The 16,499-nt window shown below is 44.8% G+C and overlaps 1 protein-coding gene across 4 annotated transcripts in view; it reads left to right on the top strand.

Moving 5' to 3' along the window:
• Positions 1-16,499, top strand: part of LOC109301038 (EF-hand calcium-binding domain-containing protein 6-like) — a 111,346-nt gene that overhangs the window by 22,360 nt on the left and 72,487 nt on the right. For 3 of the 4 annotated variants that reach the window (XR_002098412.1, XR_002098411.1, XR_002098413.1), the window contains exons 2-3: positions 3,056-3,163; positions 4,296-4,361. The gene's annotated coding sequence lies outside the window, so the exon portion shown is untranslated. Of the gene's footprint in view, positions 1-3,055; positions 3,164-4,295; positions 4,362-16,499 lie in introns of those variants that run through there. The other variant, XM_019521913.1, reaches the window with a different exon arrangement.

Raw genomic sequence — 16,499 nt, 5'->3', positions numbered from 1 at the left:
TCTTGGCTACAATCTCCCTTCCTAGTAACTGGCTGTTACACTAAAGCCCTCTCTGTTATGTTATGCCCTGTTACGCTACTTTCTGTTATACTAAAGCACTCACCCAGAAAAGTGCAACCTCTTCTTCTACCCATATCTCCCACCTCCTTATCAAGTAGAAGCAGCCTCTCTGGCTCCCTTATGCTTCCTCCCCTATGAATCTGTGGACACCTCACCTAATTTTTATGGGGTACTTTGTGCAGTGGAGGCTTTCCCCTTTGCTGATTATGTCAGCCTGGGAAGGGTTAAAAGGCTGAAAGGCTGTACTTCTGTCAGAGCATTGTTCCTGACCTCTGAGAAGCCAACAAGGCACCAGCATACTTGAACCTACCCTATAAGAAGTGGCCATCAGAATTAGGACAGGTTACCCCTCTCCAAAAGAAATGACTCTTCCAATCAGAGGAAAAGGTCTCCTTTGTGCAGCTGTTTGTTTTAGGAATTAGCCCCTGGCCCAAGGGTGGTTGACACTCAGAGCTAGGGGTTATTTTAAACCTAGTGTTGCATGGATTCCAGTTTGCATGGAGGTGGGAGAAGACAGACCACGATAGCATCAAGGGCCACGATAACTTGGGGGAGAGAGACACATTTCCAGGGGCTGACTTTCCTGGAGCAGCAATTCAGCAAGCACAGGTTTATTTTAGCATTGGCCTTCTGAAGCAGAATGACTTTTCCCCTGAATAGATCAGCTGGGAGCAGTTCCAGATCCATGCCTTCCGCAGTCTGCACAGCTTGGAACTCTGGAGACACCTATCACGGGACAGGGCCTCCGAGTGTCAGATCTGCAAGCAGTACAAGTAACCTGGAATAACCCTTTAGATAAACACTAAAACTATGCACACTGCAAGTCTTTGGAAAGGCTTTCTTGCCAATCTGAGCAGCCTTACAAAGTGGCTCTGCCCTCTGCTGTTAGAGTTCAGTATCACAAAAGCTTTAAAGTCAACCACAAAATTTGAATGAACATTAATAAAGTGTGACTAGAAGAGTAGCAATATATAAGTAAATACACAATTTCATCCACTCTGTTAATGCAGTGCTAATTCATTTGAAATGGTGAAGATCTTTCAGGAACTCTTAGTGCTATTTTCCTTTTAATGTCTTTCTATGTCTGTTTCCCTTTAATAAGTTTCTATTTGCTACCATTTGCAATAACATAAGGTGGCCAGTACTATCAGTCTTGTTGTTTGTCACCTCAGTGCTGTGCATGGTAGGCTGTGCTCTAGATCAGTGGTTTTCAACATTTTTTGTACCAGAACCCATTTGTAAATATTAATGTCCAGTGCCGACCTAGTGCCCCTCAGTCCCAACCCCCTGGCCCAAGGCCTCAGCACCCCAGTGTGTGAGGCGGGGGGCTGTATGTGGGGCACGGAGACCCCCAAGCAGCCCCTCACAGGCAGGAACTCTGCCAGCCTGCAAGGGAAAAGCCACAGTTTCCCATGTTTTACTCCTTTAAAGGATAATTCATTTTTAAAGTTTGTTTGTGAACCTTTCATATATTCTTGCGACCCACTTTTGGGTCATAATGACCCACAGGTTGAGAAACAGTGCCCTACAGATCTTACATGCTAAGAGAGGTTGTGTTGGGAGGCCCAGTGGAAGGAGCTACCAGATTTTATTATTGTTTTGATCATGTTTTCATAGAACTATTCATTTTTTGGTTACAAGCACCTGGGCTTTTTGCTTCTTGCTTCAGATTCATCTGAAGTTGGTGTAAATGCTCAGAGATGCACTGTCATGTTCTGAGATGCAGGGCAGACATTTGAAGTGTCCTGTGCTGGAACACTGGGTGGGGGTAGAAATTTAGCCCTTGTCTCAGGGTGATGTGTTTTTGCTAGGTTGGGGTCATGGTCTGGTCCCTCAGTCCTAGCACAACATAGCCCTATTGGCAGGAAGTATAGGTGCCTATACATGAGCACGGAGGCTGCTCCAATGCACTGTAATTACAATGTGTTGGAACAGACTTGATTGAGTCTGCTGGAGTGTGGCAATTACGATGCTTCAGCAGCCTCCCTCTTTTTGTCTATCAGCATCCTTGCACTTCAAAAATGGTGGTGGGGGTGCTTGAACTAAAGCTTGTTGAACAAGCTTGTTGTTCAACAAGCTTTAGTTGAAGCACCCCTGCTGCCATTTTAAAGTGTGAGGACACTGATCCATGAGACACTGAGGCAGTTTAATTACAGTGGCTCTTGAAGTCAGCCTGCCAGTCTGGTGCTCCTCCAATCTGGCTCAAAGTGCTGTAGAGGGGCTGGCTGGGGCATGAGGGTACTCCAGTGTGGGGCTAGCTGGTAGGCAGCCCCTGCACTGAAGCACCCTCATGCCCTCGCCAGCCCTATCAGTGTCTACACATTTGCTGCTGTATACAAAAAAAAAACTCTGCAGCAGGATAGTATTTGTGTTTACAAGTACTAATCTGCTTCAGAGTTTATTAGTTTTCTGTGGCCTAATAGGGCCGCACATGTAGACACCGAGACATATACTGCTGGGCTAATTAGGCAACTACAGCAAACATCTCATGTAGATGCATCCTGTGCTGTGTACAGCTGGCACTGGTACCTACATAGCATTGCACTGCATTGTGTAGCTATACACTTTGTTTTCTCTTGATGCTTTCTAGAGCAAATGCTCTTTATAAGCAAGAATATCTTTGTTTTCTTTCCCTGGGAGCCAAACCAGCAAGCTTACCTTGGGTTGTAAAAGCCCCACTTGTTTTTTTCCTACAGCTTGATATGACCACTCTAACCTCCCTTCCCATCTGAAGTAGAGTTTGTTTCTCAGCTCTGGAATCCTTTGATATCAGTCTCACATCCAGGCAAGTTAGTCATCCAGTTCCTTAGGCAGACCACGGAGCTGGACTGCTGGTCACTTTGGAAATGTTTTGCTTCTGTCAGAAAGCTATTCCACTAAAAAAATGTTGACCTACATCTATCTGCAGCATAAGAACCTGGAGGTGCTGGTAAAGTAGAACAGGGGTGAATAATATTTGGTTTAACTCATGATTTTAAAATGTTCTCCTTTGTAGATTTCATTGGGAAGAGAGTATCAGCTCAGCCTCCACTATGACTGAAATTGAAGTCAAACTGGCAAATTTATTTCAGTCTGATTTCCTTTCACTCCTGACCACATTCCAGTAAGTGTCCAGGCACTTTTGGCTTTTTTGTTTTTCTTTCTGTTATGCTTATAAGCAGCGTAAGTTGGAGTTATTAATGGTACTAAAACAGAATTCACATCAATCAGGCATACACATTCAGAATGAAAGAAAGTGTGTCTTCTCCAGAGGTGAAGTTTCAGGCAGTGCTCTTTCCAAGCAGTGGAACTTCACAGACCCCATCAGACAGTCCTATCTGATGTCACAGGACTCTCTGTGTGCACAAAGTTCTGCCCTGGCTGGTCTCTTTGTAGCACTGAAGCACAAATGAGACTCCCTGAATGTAACCTGCATCTTTTAATATAGCAGAGGACTCCTCCTTTAGCTCCCTCTTATTAAAAGGGGAGCATTATTGTTGACCTGGCTGTCAGAAAAGTGAATCTGCCTGTCTGCAAATAACCAATATTGCTTTATTTAACAATTGCATAGTTAGCATTTTGGGGCCCTGGAAGGACTTTCCTGCCTATTTTTTTTACTGCAAGTTGCTCTGTAAACCCTGATTCTGCCACATTTTGGATGCTTTTGGTCCCTATTAAACCAGACAAACAATATGCGCCCCATAATGGCCAGAACTTCCCTCTCCCTTTTTCAATTTTGTGCTTCTCCTGCAGAGTTAAAGGTGACAGAAAGCTGGCATAAACAGCCAGTAGGGGATGCCCCTTGTTGGGGAACCACTGGGGGCATCACCAGCTGTGATGGCCTTTGGCTAGGGTGTTCCGTGTTCTGACAGTCCTTAGCATTGCTGCTCTCAGGCTGCTAAAACTTGTACCCAGAGTCCCAGGAGTGGCTTATGCCCCTTTGCTCTTTCAGGTGCCAAGCATGGCTCTTGATCACCTGTGGATTTGGTTGCAGTTACAAACAGATCCTGTGGCCATAGGAGAATGGTTGGGATTTGCTGTTATCCACACAAGAAAGGTGGGAATATTGAAGCCAAAAGGCTAACATAGAGAAAAATCTTTAGAATGCACGTGTCAACTTTTTCAGCCATGAAGCCATGGGGAAAAAATTGCATTCTAGTTGTGCTCTTTTACTAACCAAGGAATACCTTGTAATATGCAGCAGGACATGTTTTATGACCATCATCAAGTCTGATCCATTTTTATGTATTTCTCAGAAAAACTGACAAGCTGGAGAAAGAAATCATTAGTCAGCAGGAGTTTCATGCCGCAATTGAGAGCCGGTAAGAATAACTTCCTTTTGTTCCCCTTGTGCAGATAACAAGTATATGGTAGATGAATTTTTATTTTAAAGGAATGTTCTTTTAAAGCACATTTTTCCACATTACCTGCCACTGCATGCAGCTGTATTGCATTGCCAGTGATGCCATGTCAAATAACCAAAGGTTTGAAAAGACAGAAAAACAATGGACTATCCAGCTGCCTTTTTTTTCATTTGCAAAGTACAGTTGTACAGAGAAGTACAGTCTGATATTTCTACAGGCAAAAACTGGGATTATTGCATAAAAAAATAAACAGGCTACACTTCCACTCTGGATTAGGCCAGTTCACTTCCAGTGTTTTTTTAGTGGATTTGCATTACTGTAAAACTGCCACCATAAAGAAAAGCGGGTAGAATGACTTACACCAATAACAAATGGAAATTGGAAAGCAAAGGCCTGATTTTACTAGGTGCTAATCACCTTCAACTTCTGCTGCTGTTGGCGGGAGTGAGGGCATTCTGCATCTCACAAGAGCTGGCTTTTAACTGGTCATAATAGACTATTTGCTCTGGTACACTCTGTCACAGACTTAATAGCCCTTCTCCCTTCCACTTAGATCCTCACCAGGTTGCTGTTCTGGCTCACTACATGAGCTCTGTGAACATTTGAAGTTCTGGGTAGTCTGCAGTCTGTTGCTTGCCATACCTCCTGCCATACCCCCTCTGGCACACTTGGAGAATATAGGTCAGGGGCAGGCAATTATTTTGAGTGGAGGGCCGCTTACCCAGTTTTGGCAGGCTGTCGAGGGCTGCATGGGTAGCCCCGCCCCTTGAAGGTGCCCCACCCCTTGACAGGTGCCCCACCCCCTGGTCACCATCTTGGGACCAGTGTCCCAATGTCTTGGAACCAATGTCCCAGGGCCAGCACCAGTGAGGCCCAAAGTGGGGCACAGGCTGGCAAGGGTCTGTGGAGCTGGGCTGGGCTGCACCAGCAGGGTGGTGGGGGCAGCTGGCCCAGCTCCATAGAGCCCCTGCTGGCTGGGACCCCATGCTCCTGCCACCCTGCTCTGGGCCCCACTGGCACTGCCTCCGGGACACCAGTGCGGGCCCTCTGCTCCCACTGGCACCCCGCTGCTCACACCCAGTGACCCCAGCCCTGCAGTACAGGCGGGGGACAGTGCACAGCCCTGACCCCCTGCTCACTGGCAGGGAAGAAGCTGGTGCTGACCATGGGGAAAAGTGGCCCCTTGCCTGCCCCATGGCCGGCGCTAGCGTTGCAGGCACTCGCAGCCTGCGCAGGGCTGTCCAGAGCAGGCACAGGCAGCTCCAGGTAGGCTTGCTGGGCTGGGAGCACGTGGCTGCCCTGGTGCAGAAAGCTCAGGTAAGTGGGGGGGTGGTCCTTCACAGGGAAGCAGCCCTCCCCACCCATGGCCGGTGCCCCATGCTGCAGCTGCTTGCAGCCCACATGGGGCTGCCTGTGCCCGCTTCGGACAGCCCCATGCGGGCTGCAAGCAGCTGCAGCGTGGGGCACCGGCCATGGGTGGGGAGGGGCCACTTCCCCCCGTGCTCAGCTTTTCCCTGGTCTCCTTCCCTGCACGGAGAAAAGCGGCTCCTCGCCCACTCCATGCCCAGAGCCCCATGCTGCAGCTGCTCGCAGCCTACCTGGGGCTGCCTGTGCCCACTCTGGACAGCCCTGCGTGGGCTACCTGAACTTCCCGTGCCGGGGCAGCCACGTGCTCCCAGCCCAGAAACCGTGGCTGGGGCTTCCAGCTGGAAGGCGGGGCCGGGTGGGCCCTTTGTTGTTGGAGCCCGCTGTGCTTCCCCTGGGTCAGTAATGACAGGAACCAAGGGCAGAGAAATACTAATTTTCCAAATTTTTTTAGGGGTCCTGCGGGCCAGATAAAATGGCCTCGTGGGCCGAATCTGGCCCCCGGGCCGTATTTTGCCCACCCTATATAGGTTCTTTGTTAATGGAAATGGGATCTCACAGTTCAACTGCCCTAGGCTCATGGGACCAATTCTGACCCTCCAAGGTGCTCCAGCCTGCTTTTCCAGAGCACCCACCTTATGGGCAGCCTGCATTATTCTTTTCTTTGGGATCCCATAATAGCTGAAGCACATCAAACACATTTAATAAAGGTTTCCAAACCAATCACTCTTTACTAGTGCAAGAAAAGTACAGATCCAGGAAAAAAACAATAACACATCTGTACACATTTCCTTGCCTTCATTTTCTCATTGGTCAATGTCATTGTTTTGGCATTTGTCAGAGTTCTTTTAGAAGTCCAGATCTCTCCTCTCCCACTTACTCCTGCTATTGAAGAATATGGAGTCTGCTTTATATCCTGTAGCCACCTTTCTGCTTCTGGGTCTCCTTCCTCTCATTTTGAAGTACCTGGAGAGAGAGACTGTCTTTTATAACCTCCAGTCCCTTTGTCAAATGATTCCTCTCACCAACTTTAGCAGGTACTTAAAGTCCTTCATCGCTGTTTAGTCACCTTCCCCCTGGCATCATAAACCCAGCTAAACAAATGTGTCAGGTCTTTGCCTTTAAACTGATTGTGCACAATCCCTTCTCCAAGAATGTTCAGCTGAAGCTGCTGCCACCAGTTCTATTTATTATAGAAGTCAAAGGTTTCCTGGATTTTATAGAAGGACTTTTTATAGGGGGATTTAAAGGACTTACAGAAATCAAAGCACCTCCTAAGTGTGTATACTGTAACTGTCACTGTTGGTATCTTGCCACCTCCCCATAATTGTTTTTTTTTAAATAAATACAATAACATGTACAAAGGGTTTCATGCAGTTTTACCATTTAAATAACATTGTGACATCTTTGCCACTAGATGGCAGAGCACGCTTTGGTTAGGGGAGCAATTAAGTTGCTTGCAAATGTTTGGCTGCATTCAGGACTCATGTTTTGAGTCAGGCAAAACACTCTCATTTCAGCAAAAGTTGTGGCTTAAGTGAGGTGAAGGTAAAAAATGCAGAATAAGGCTGTAATTATATGATGACTCTTCAGCAGTACTGACATGTACTTTACCTTAAATATTCTTTAGTTCAATAAATATCTTAATTAAATGCATTTAATTAAATGATATTGTTAAATAGTGGAAGGAAATGAGATAAAGCTCGATATAGATTATAAAGTTCAAACAAAAGGAAAACTGCATCTATTTGCACTGCAATTAAACTTCCAGTCTTCAGAGAAATTTTTGCCTCCGTGTACACACCATGCACACTTCACTGACTGCCCAAGTACTTCATCAGTCCTTGAAACAAATAGTAGAGAGGAGTTTGGGTTGGGTCAAGATTTTGAAATTTTCCCTTATATATTTTATACTGGCAATTTGCTCTCAGTTTTAAGATTTTATTAGCACCTCAGAAGAGGCTAATGTGCTTGTTTTTCCACTCTGTTATACTGGGTTCACTCTCACTGACTTTAGTGGATTAGAGCCTTGTTACACATTAATTTTGGGTGACTCCTGGAGCTCTTCCCAGATTGTCTGCACATTAACACCTTAAAGTGTCTTAAAGCACTTATGTGGCTCAAAATTATGCCACTCCAAGGCAGGATTATATCTAATCCTCACAACTCAGCTCCTGTTCCATGAATATGTGGCCACTCCCCATAGATGTGCCACTCATGTTGAAGTCCTCCAGTATCCCAGGCTGTAGTGGCCCTTCTCTCACCCCTGATTCTGTGTGGACACAGCATAGACCAACAGGGAATGGGGGAGGAAGCAAGGCTGGGGGCTGGATTGGGCTCTCACATCCCCAGCTGCTATTTCCCCCAGCTTCTAGCCCTCTGGCAAGGAATGGTGGCCCTGGGCACCTTTTCCCATCACCTCTGAGCCTGTCTGAGTAGGTGGCCACTGCTGGACCCTGTCTCAGACCCTACTCCCCCAATCCAAACCCGTGGGAGTGGGAGAAAATTGTGGCCAGTCCCAAAGAGCCCCTAGACCGAGGTGGACTCTGGCAAGCAGGGATAGATGCCTGTCCTGGCTCACCAGGCATCTAGTGGTAAGTCACAGCTGTGAAGGTGGTGGACAGTCAGCAAAGGTTTCTAGACTAAGGGTGTGACACTGCTCCAAACTCTAAGCTAGCACAACACTGATCAACATTTGTGTGGCTCACAGCATAAGGTACAACAATGTCCTTAGTGTAAAGCTAGTATAAGGGTGTGGAGAATCAAGACCCAAGACTCAACATTTCTGTTGGGTATACTGTGGAACCTTAACACTATTAAGGAATATTAGAAATTAAGAATTATTTACTGTCTTGACTGCAGGTGTTCAGATACTACAATCAATGAGATCACTCACTTAAAAATCATTGTTCAAAGTTAACAAAGATTTTGTCAGAGCATGTAATAGTCTGAATACAGTGCTCAAACAACCAGAAAAATATTTTACAAGAATGTCAACACGTTCCATTTCCTGGGATTTGAAAGGGACCCATTTTACAATTTTCACTGATTTTAATGGTATTTTAATGAAAATTTGTTTCAATATTTTAGTCAAAATTTTACCAATGTAATTTTTAAAAGCATTGTGAAAATGTGTAACTTCCAAAAACCAGGGTTATTTTAAACTGAAACATGGTAAATGTTAATAAAGATATCACCCACGAAAACCCTTGCCTCTCACTCAATAGATTGATTTTAAAAAGTGGATAAAATAAATTACAAAGCATTAACAATTTTTGCTGAAAGTTTAGTTTTGGAAGAGAAGTGATGGGGATACTGGTGCATGGTTTTAAACTTGCTGAGTGGGGGAGCCAGTCGGTTCCTTCTGCCCAGCACTTGCAGATCTCCAGGCAGCCCCAACCCAGCTTGAGATCCTGGGCTGCCCAGTCCTGATACGATAATCAGCTGATTATGGGGAAAGGGCATGCTATACCTTTCATTTAAAGCACATACACACCACTCACAAAGATGTGTTCTGCATCATACATGAAACATCTTTGTGGCTGGTTTGCCTCCCCTGATTCTGTTACATTCCCTCTGCTGGGTCAGTCTGTTCATGCGCATAGTTCTCCTTTGCAAGCTCTGCATTATCTGCACTATCTGCAAATTCTTGTACTTTGGAGGCATCCCATAATTGCTGTATAAGCTGGCTTTCCACTTGTTTTGTGCTGCTGGAATAAGGTACAGTAGAGTGAACAGCAGTCTAAGATAAGCACAGGGGCCTGGACTTGTAATTATGTGCAATTCTCATTTGTATGCCTACTGCTATTGTTTTAAAGTACAGACTGAACTCATTTTTACTAGAGACTGCTCTGAACTGTAACACCCTGTAGTTTCCACTCCAGATACTTTGAGAGGACCATTGTATTAATAAACTTGGCATATTAAATTTGACATACTTAGTACTTTTTCTGTTCATGAATTGTTCATAATTTGACAGTTTTATAGATTTATTTTCATTATTCAAAATTATTTCAAAGATATTTTAACATGAATAATTTTTAGGTCAGAGCAGCTGACTAAGGGGATTTGAATTTCCCAAAGAATGTTTATAAGTCATTTCCTTGCACTGTTACTAATATTTTCATGGAGAAGTATAATCCTCTCTAGCATTTTGCTTTTGAGACTGATTTTAGGGATACAACAGAAACAAAATTGCTGGGTTTTACTTTAGCCTCCTTTTCATCACATACTCCATTGTGTATAATACTAAATGTTAGTTTTCTTCCCTAAGGGAATCAAAAGAATTTAAGCTTCTTTCATTTCATACAACTCTGACAGAATGCATTTTTCAGTTCTTTGGTTATATTTGTTTAGTAAAAATTATGTGATACTTAAATCATGGCTTAAGTATTTAGGTACTTAACACTCATTGGGTTGGGGTTAATATGTGATGAGCCTAGCCAGAATAACTCCACAACCCCTACACAGGGTGACTCAGTATCCATGGAAGCTTTTTGCAGGTGCTTAAAGTAATATGGTGGCAAAAAAATACCTAATGCAGTTTTGAACCTCAAAGGCAATGCATTATATAAAGCAGCATGTTATATCCCTGTGCATGCTGCCAAACTGTGTGCCACTACCAGAGAAATAGCAACAAACTAGAGAACATTTGTAAATGAGTGGCTGGAAGGAGTGACTTATGGGGAAAAATAAGAGAGCTTTGCTACTGCTAAGCAGGGGACAAAAGAACCTTCAAGTATTTAAGTCTCGAAAGACCAGAAAGAAGAGGAATTGGTCTATGTCATATGCAAGGGAATAAACAAGGGAATAAAATTTAAGAAAGGGGAAATTCATTAAGTAAAGCAATTCGAGAAAGGAGAAATTTAGGCAGTGCCAAGTCAAACTACCTGCCAGATACAGACTGTAGAGAAGGTTCTTAAGGGAAGTACAGTTGCTACAGTGATTTTGAAACTAGACCATATAAGCCATGATAATGTGAACTCTGAGGAACAATGCTGCATTAGGGAAGAATGAGAGTACAAGCCATCTGATATGTTTTTCTGAGTTTTTTGGGTCAGATTTTCAGGGCTAGCAGTTGGATAGCCAGTAAAAACTTCTTTTGTGGCCACAGTGTTTGTATGCATGTACCAGGTAGTTGAGTTTATAAATGACTAAAAAGACACCACAGCAGCACGTTAAAACTTATCTCTGGATTTTCCATCAAGACTAGACTTATGTGATGTATTTTTTTGGTTTAAAATGTATGGGGCTTGGAACTGCCTTTACTTTTCTATACCATAAGAAAGTTGAAGATGTTAAGCAAATGGTAAATAGTAGTAATTTTCACATTTTCATGTGCGAATGTAGGCCTTTATTCTGCCATGTGCACATGTGAACATTTTGCAGGTGCCTCCACTGCTAAGGCTCTGGCTTCCTGCCAAAGCATTTTCCATGAACTTCCCCGTTAACCAGTCTTTTGGATTTTGCATCAGGCTTGTTCAAATGGGCTTAGCCTGCTAGCTAATGTAGCACCTGCCTTAGAATATGTGCCCCAGGGAATTCTGTGAGTCCTCTGTTGTGCTGTGTTTTGTTAAACAGTTGCCAAATTTCAGGTGACAGCATTTCAGTGATGGATAACACGATCCCTATGCTTACTGCATTTGTTCATATTGGTTAAGTTTGTAAAGCATGCAGGAATCCTTGTGCAGTGAAACATATGGTATCATTATTTAGTAAAACATGGTACAGATAATACTCCTGCTTCAGTAGAGGCTTATTCCATTTCCACCTTGGTAAGCACAACAGATGTAATGTAGTCTCAGTATATTTCCTAGCCCTAAGACTGGTAATGCTAGATAGGCCTTTGATAGTTTAATAATGGAGAAAATATCAGGTACCATGTTATCAGTCCCTGTCTTCCTTTGAATGAGCTTCCTTCAAACCTTTTTTATATATTTCCTTAATTCTCAAATATAGTAATTAAGGCAGGATAAGGCATATTTCAGAAGTAAATCATACCCCCTTTTCCCAATCCAGTGTTGGATATGTTATCCAAAGAAAAGGTCTGGATGCACCACAAGGCTAAGTCTTTCAGGACTGAGCTCTTTGCCCTGAGCCCACTCATATTTGAGGAAAGCAGAGTTGCTTAAATTTGCACTGGTTGCAACAGGTGCTAAATGGTTATTGTAGCAATTGCTAATGATATTACTACAGTGCCCCTGTTCCTTTTGATGGGGGAGGGCCAGGGGATATGTTGTGTGAAGACAGGTAAGGCAGCTTTAAGGGTGCTTTGTGCTGCCAAAATTGCACAAGATAGCTTTCAAGAAGAGCAAATCTGACTCACTAGCCACGTCTACACAAGACATTGATTACACAGTTGTTACCGTGCAGTCAGTTAATACTTGCATACACAAATACTTGCATCACCAAACAGCTTTTAGGTGATGCCAACTGTGCAGTAGCTTGTTACTACTGTGCAATAGCACTGCATTATGCTTCATGCCATGCAACGCTACTGTGCAGTAGTAAGAAGCTACTGCGTGGTCAGCATCTTGTGTAGATGCAGCCAGTCATTGCATAAATGAGGAGCAAATATTTCTCTACCTATTAAAACATGCTTCTAAAACAGAGGCTGGCGATTTACTTCTTGTGGGATGGATCTTGCTTGTGGAGCCATTTTATCCATTCCTTAGAGCCAGGGGGCTGCTGCACCATTTTGGTGGCAGGGACCTTTGCCCACATGACAGCTTGGTGGCAGGGAGAAGCAGCAGTACTGTGGTGGGGAGAGAGTGTATCAGGGCCACACCGCAGGGCCATAAGACTCCTGCACACACTCCTGCTCCTTGGGGTACTTTCCTTTTTCCTTGTTGGCCGTGCCTTGATGGAACTGTTATGGTGCTGAGGGAGGCTGACCCAGGATCCCAGAGTGAGCCCTTGTTCACTTTAGCCAGCTGGTACCTCTTGTACCCAGCTGGCCCCAGTCTTGTCCCTTGGGCACTAAGTTAGGGCCCTCCTGGCCCTATCAGTGCCTCAGGGCACCAGTTTTTTTATGGGCTATATTTGTGGTCTCCATCTTCCTCTGGAGCCACACCCATGCCTCGCAGCTGTTACTCCATATTTGCTTGGAGGGGGCCTCCTGGCCCCAGTGCAGCTTTTGGCCCTTAGACCTTGAACCTCTGTCCGGGCCTCAGCCTTTCAGGTCTTTGCCCTTTTATTTGGCTGTGTCCCTTAGCCCAGGTCCACTGCCCCAGACCTTGGTTCCTGGACCCCAGCCCTGTTTCATACTCATGTGCTCTGGGCACCTGGCCCTATTTCATGCTCTGGAACTCTTCCCTCAGTCCCCAGATCAAGCTGCTTTCACTATCTCAGCCCTCTACCCTTGGGGTCCCTGACTTCAGGGCCAGGCTGCTTGCACTAAGTGCCCCACTAGGCACCCCCCTGTGGCCTCCATACCTCCCCTGTGGCCACAATCCCATCCTCAAGTCTCAGGCTTAAATAAATACAAGCAAACTACTTTACAACCTGACAGTTTCCCAATTCTAGGTCAGTGTCCCCCCACAGGCCATACGTCCCCTGGAGTCCCTGTCATCACAGCTCCCTTGGGTGGCTGCCTGGCTGGTATATCTGCCTCCAGTAGCCCTACTCTACCGAGACCTCCTTTCCCTGCAGCATGCAAGGGCAGACTGCCTGCTTGGGCTTAGGCGCTGGGTATATGTGCCTCGAAGCCTCACCCCTTCCGAGGGGTCTCCACTTGGACTTGATGGCCAGCCTGTCCTCCTCTACTGCAGCAGGCAGCTGCTCTCCCCTCTTAAAGTGGCCTCAATTATAGAGAGCAATGACTGTAGTTCTGGCTCTGGTTGTGGCTCTGGCTCCAGTGGCAGAGGCCAGTTGCGAGTGGCTTGGAGATAAGCTTGTCATACTTGGAGATAAGCTCTGTCAAAGCAGCCCCCCTCTGCAAAAATGTTGTTGGCCACTCATCTAGAATGCTGAACACATCTAGTTTTTCTTCTGCTTTATGGATGAAGCAGAAAGTGTGTACAACAGACAGAAAAATAGGCTATCCTCATCAATTCTGTTTCAAGACTCGTGTTACAAAGTGCAGAGAGGAAATGTGTCACTAAATAATACCCAAATGGAAGATGCATAGTAATCAGTATCTAAACTTTTAACAGCTTTTGAGGAAAAGAAGTCCATTAAAAAGTAGAAAGCAGGAATCCATTAATCTTAGTGGCACAGTGCATTATCTTCCTCTGAAAGACTCCTTGAAGAAGGTGTAAGCACGTAACAGCTGTTAAGGAGCCAATGGCAGTACAAGGACCACTTGTATCATGGCAAGGAAAACCAGGATTCTCATTGGCGTGGCTTGGAGTTGGCAGAGTTTTTTGTAGATGTATCTGTGGACCTTTGGCCTACTAGAGCTGTGGGAACCACAGATCTCTGCTGCTTGTGACAATCATTAAGAGTGTGGACATTTGGAACCATTTAAAAAAGGAAGTGTTTCAAAAAGGCAGCAGCTGTTACTTTCTCATTATTATGGGTGAAGAAGCCAGGAATGATACAAATGTTGAAAAACTGCTCCAACATTAATACTGGGTGAAGCAGTGTTTAAAGTTGGAGCAGTTTTGTGCCACTTGTATGGGTCCTGGCTTCTCTACTTGTAACAGTTATAACAGCTGCTGCTTTTTGCCCTTGTGTTGGACAGACTTTCCAGTATCAAGTATGGGTACAATTTTCAAGGAATTCAGGCTGGAGGATAGTAATGGCCCTTTTAGTTTTTGAAACCTGTGAATTTTCTACTGTCCTCTATATTTTCATTTGTCTGATTAAATACCACCAGAAATTAGCTCAGTCTGGACTCAGTAGACTAAATATGAAACTGTTCACTACAGGTTCAGGTTCAATCTAACTAAAATCGCCAGTGAGCAAAAACTTTCTGAAGACTGTGGTGATCTCAGTGTAACTGTGTGTGTGTGTGTGTGTGTGTGTGTGTGTGTGTGTGTGTGTGTTATATACAGGGGTATAGGTTGTAGCTGTGTTGATTTAAGGACATGGGCGGACAAGGTTCAAAGAAAAAAATTTCCAACTATTTTAGTTGGTCTACTAAAAGATATCAGATTTACCCAAAGAACCTTGTCTGCCTATATTATATACACATTTTGACTATGTGCTCTGGTACTAGAGCTCTGTTCCATTATGTATTTCCATGCTCTCATTTTATATGTAGGCCAAAAAATTTAGAGGCTTGTTTTGTGCCCTACCCCAATTTGCATCCCAAGAGACAGTTGTGTGGAGGACCAGAAGTTTCCATGACAGCTGGGGGACAACTGGGGGGAACACAAGGGAGCAGCAGGGCCCCTGAGGGGCAGGTAGGGTGTGTGAAAAGGAAAACTTCAAGTCTGTGACTGAGTCATCAGGAGAAACTCCAGACAAGGGAGGCACCTGATGAGGCTAGTAAACCCTCACTAGTGAAGGACTGCTGAAGCCATTTCCCTAGTGAGTCCCAGAGATGAATCCCAGAGGAACTAGAGATGAATCTTCTCCAGTGACTAGGTAAGAAACTCCTTTTCCACTTCTCTGAACTGGGAAAGGTAGCAATTCCCAGGGAGGGGAGTTTGCAATGAAAACAGGCCAAAAACTCAGAAAGTATAATATTCTAAAGATGTTAATATTGAGGAGGGGGGAGAAGGGGGTAACGCAGCATGGCACTGACCCAACCAGGCCTGGATTACTTGTGGCTCCTGGCCCCCTTCTTCCTGCACTACCCCCCTCAGCCCCCCAGTCCCCAGCACATGGCTGTGCCAGGCTGGTATCTCACTGTGTTCCTGCACGCGGCTCTGGGCCACATGGGTGCAGCTGGTGTAGCTCCTGCCCAACCCGGCTGTATGCTGGGGACTCGGGATTGGAGAGAGGATGTAGGGGTGGAGCTGCAGGGAGCTTATGTGCTTGTGTGTGTCTCCATGTGCCTGTGTCTATGTGCGTGCATGCACATGTGTGTTTGTGTGTGTGTGCATGTGTGCATGCAACCCTCAACAGCTCAACAAAACTTATTAAGTGGCCTTCCAGCCCAAATAATTGCCCACCCCTGGTCTAGACTGCCCCTGTCCTGCACATGGATAAAAGAATTCTGGCTTGTCAGTTTAGCGTCTTTCATAAACCCTCAGTGTATATTATATCTTTCTCTTTTTTCAAAAAAACATCTGGTTTGGCTTTAGACAGAGGGTAAATGGGGACATTCTCCATGTCTAAACAAATGATGTAATGAGCTGCAGTGGTGTGAAGCCTCACCGAGAGAACAGCCTGTCAAACTCACTTGAAAAGCCAATCAAAAATTATAACATCTCTAACAGAAATCAAATGAGGCTAAAAAAGTGGGCATTCATTCAGAGCTGTACTATGCCAAGAATAACTTAAAACATTCTTATCAATAAAGCAACTCTGAATCACTTTAGATCCTGAGACAGAAAATCCATTTTCAGATGGTCAGTTAAGTTTTCCCACCTCTTTTGGTGCCAAAGAAAAGGTTTATTGTTGGGGTTTTTTTTAACTCGCTCTGTCATGTATTCTGGGCCAGTAATGAGAAATCACAGTTCTATGTTTGTTTTTGCTTCAGCACAATCAGAGCACATACCTTTTGCTCTGGCCAGGTGTTAACAATACATTCTATAAATAGTACTCCTTTTGGGCCTATGCTATATCTAAACTAGGCACCTAATTCACAGATTATTTCACCTAATACTAAAATACACCTTT

The sequence above is a fragment of the Gavialis gangeticus genome, unplaced genomic scaffold, assembly GCF_001723915.1.
Source record: "Gavialis gangeticus isolate Ggan-Ray unplaced genomic scaffold, GavGan_comp1, whole genome shotgun sequence".
Classification (NCBI taxonomy): Eukaryota; Metazoa; Chordata; order Crocodylia; family Gavialidae; genus Gavialis; species Gavialis gangeticus.
Note: the sequence above shows the minus strand (reverse complement) of the source record. Positions and strands in the feature narration are given on the sequence as shown.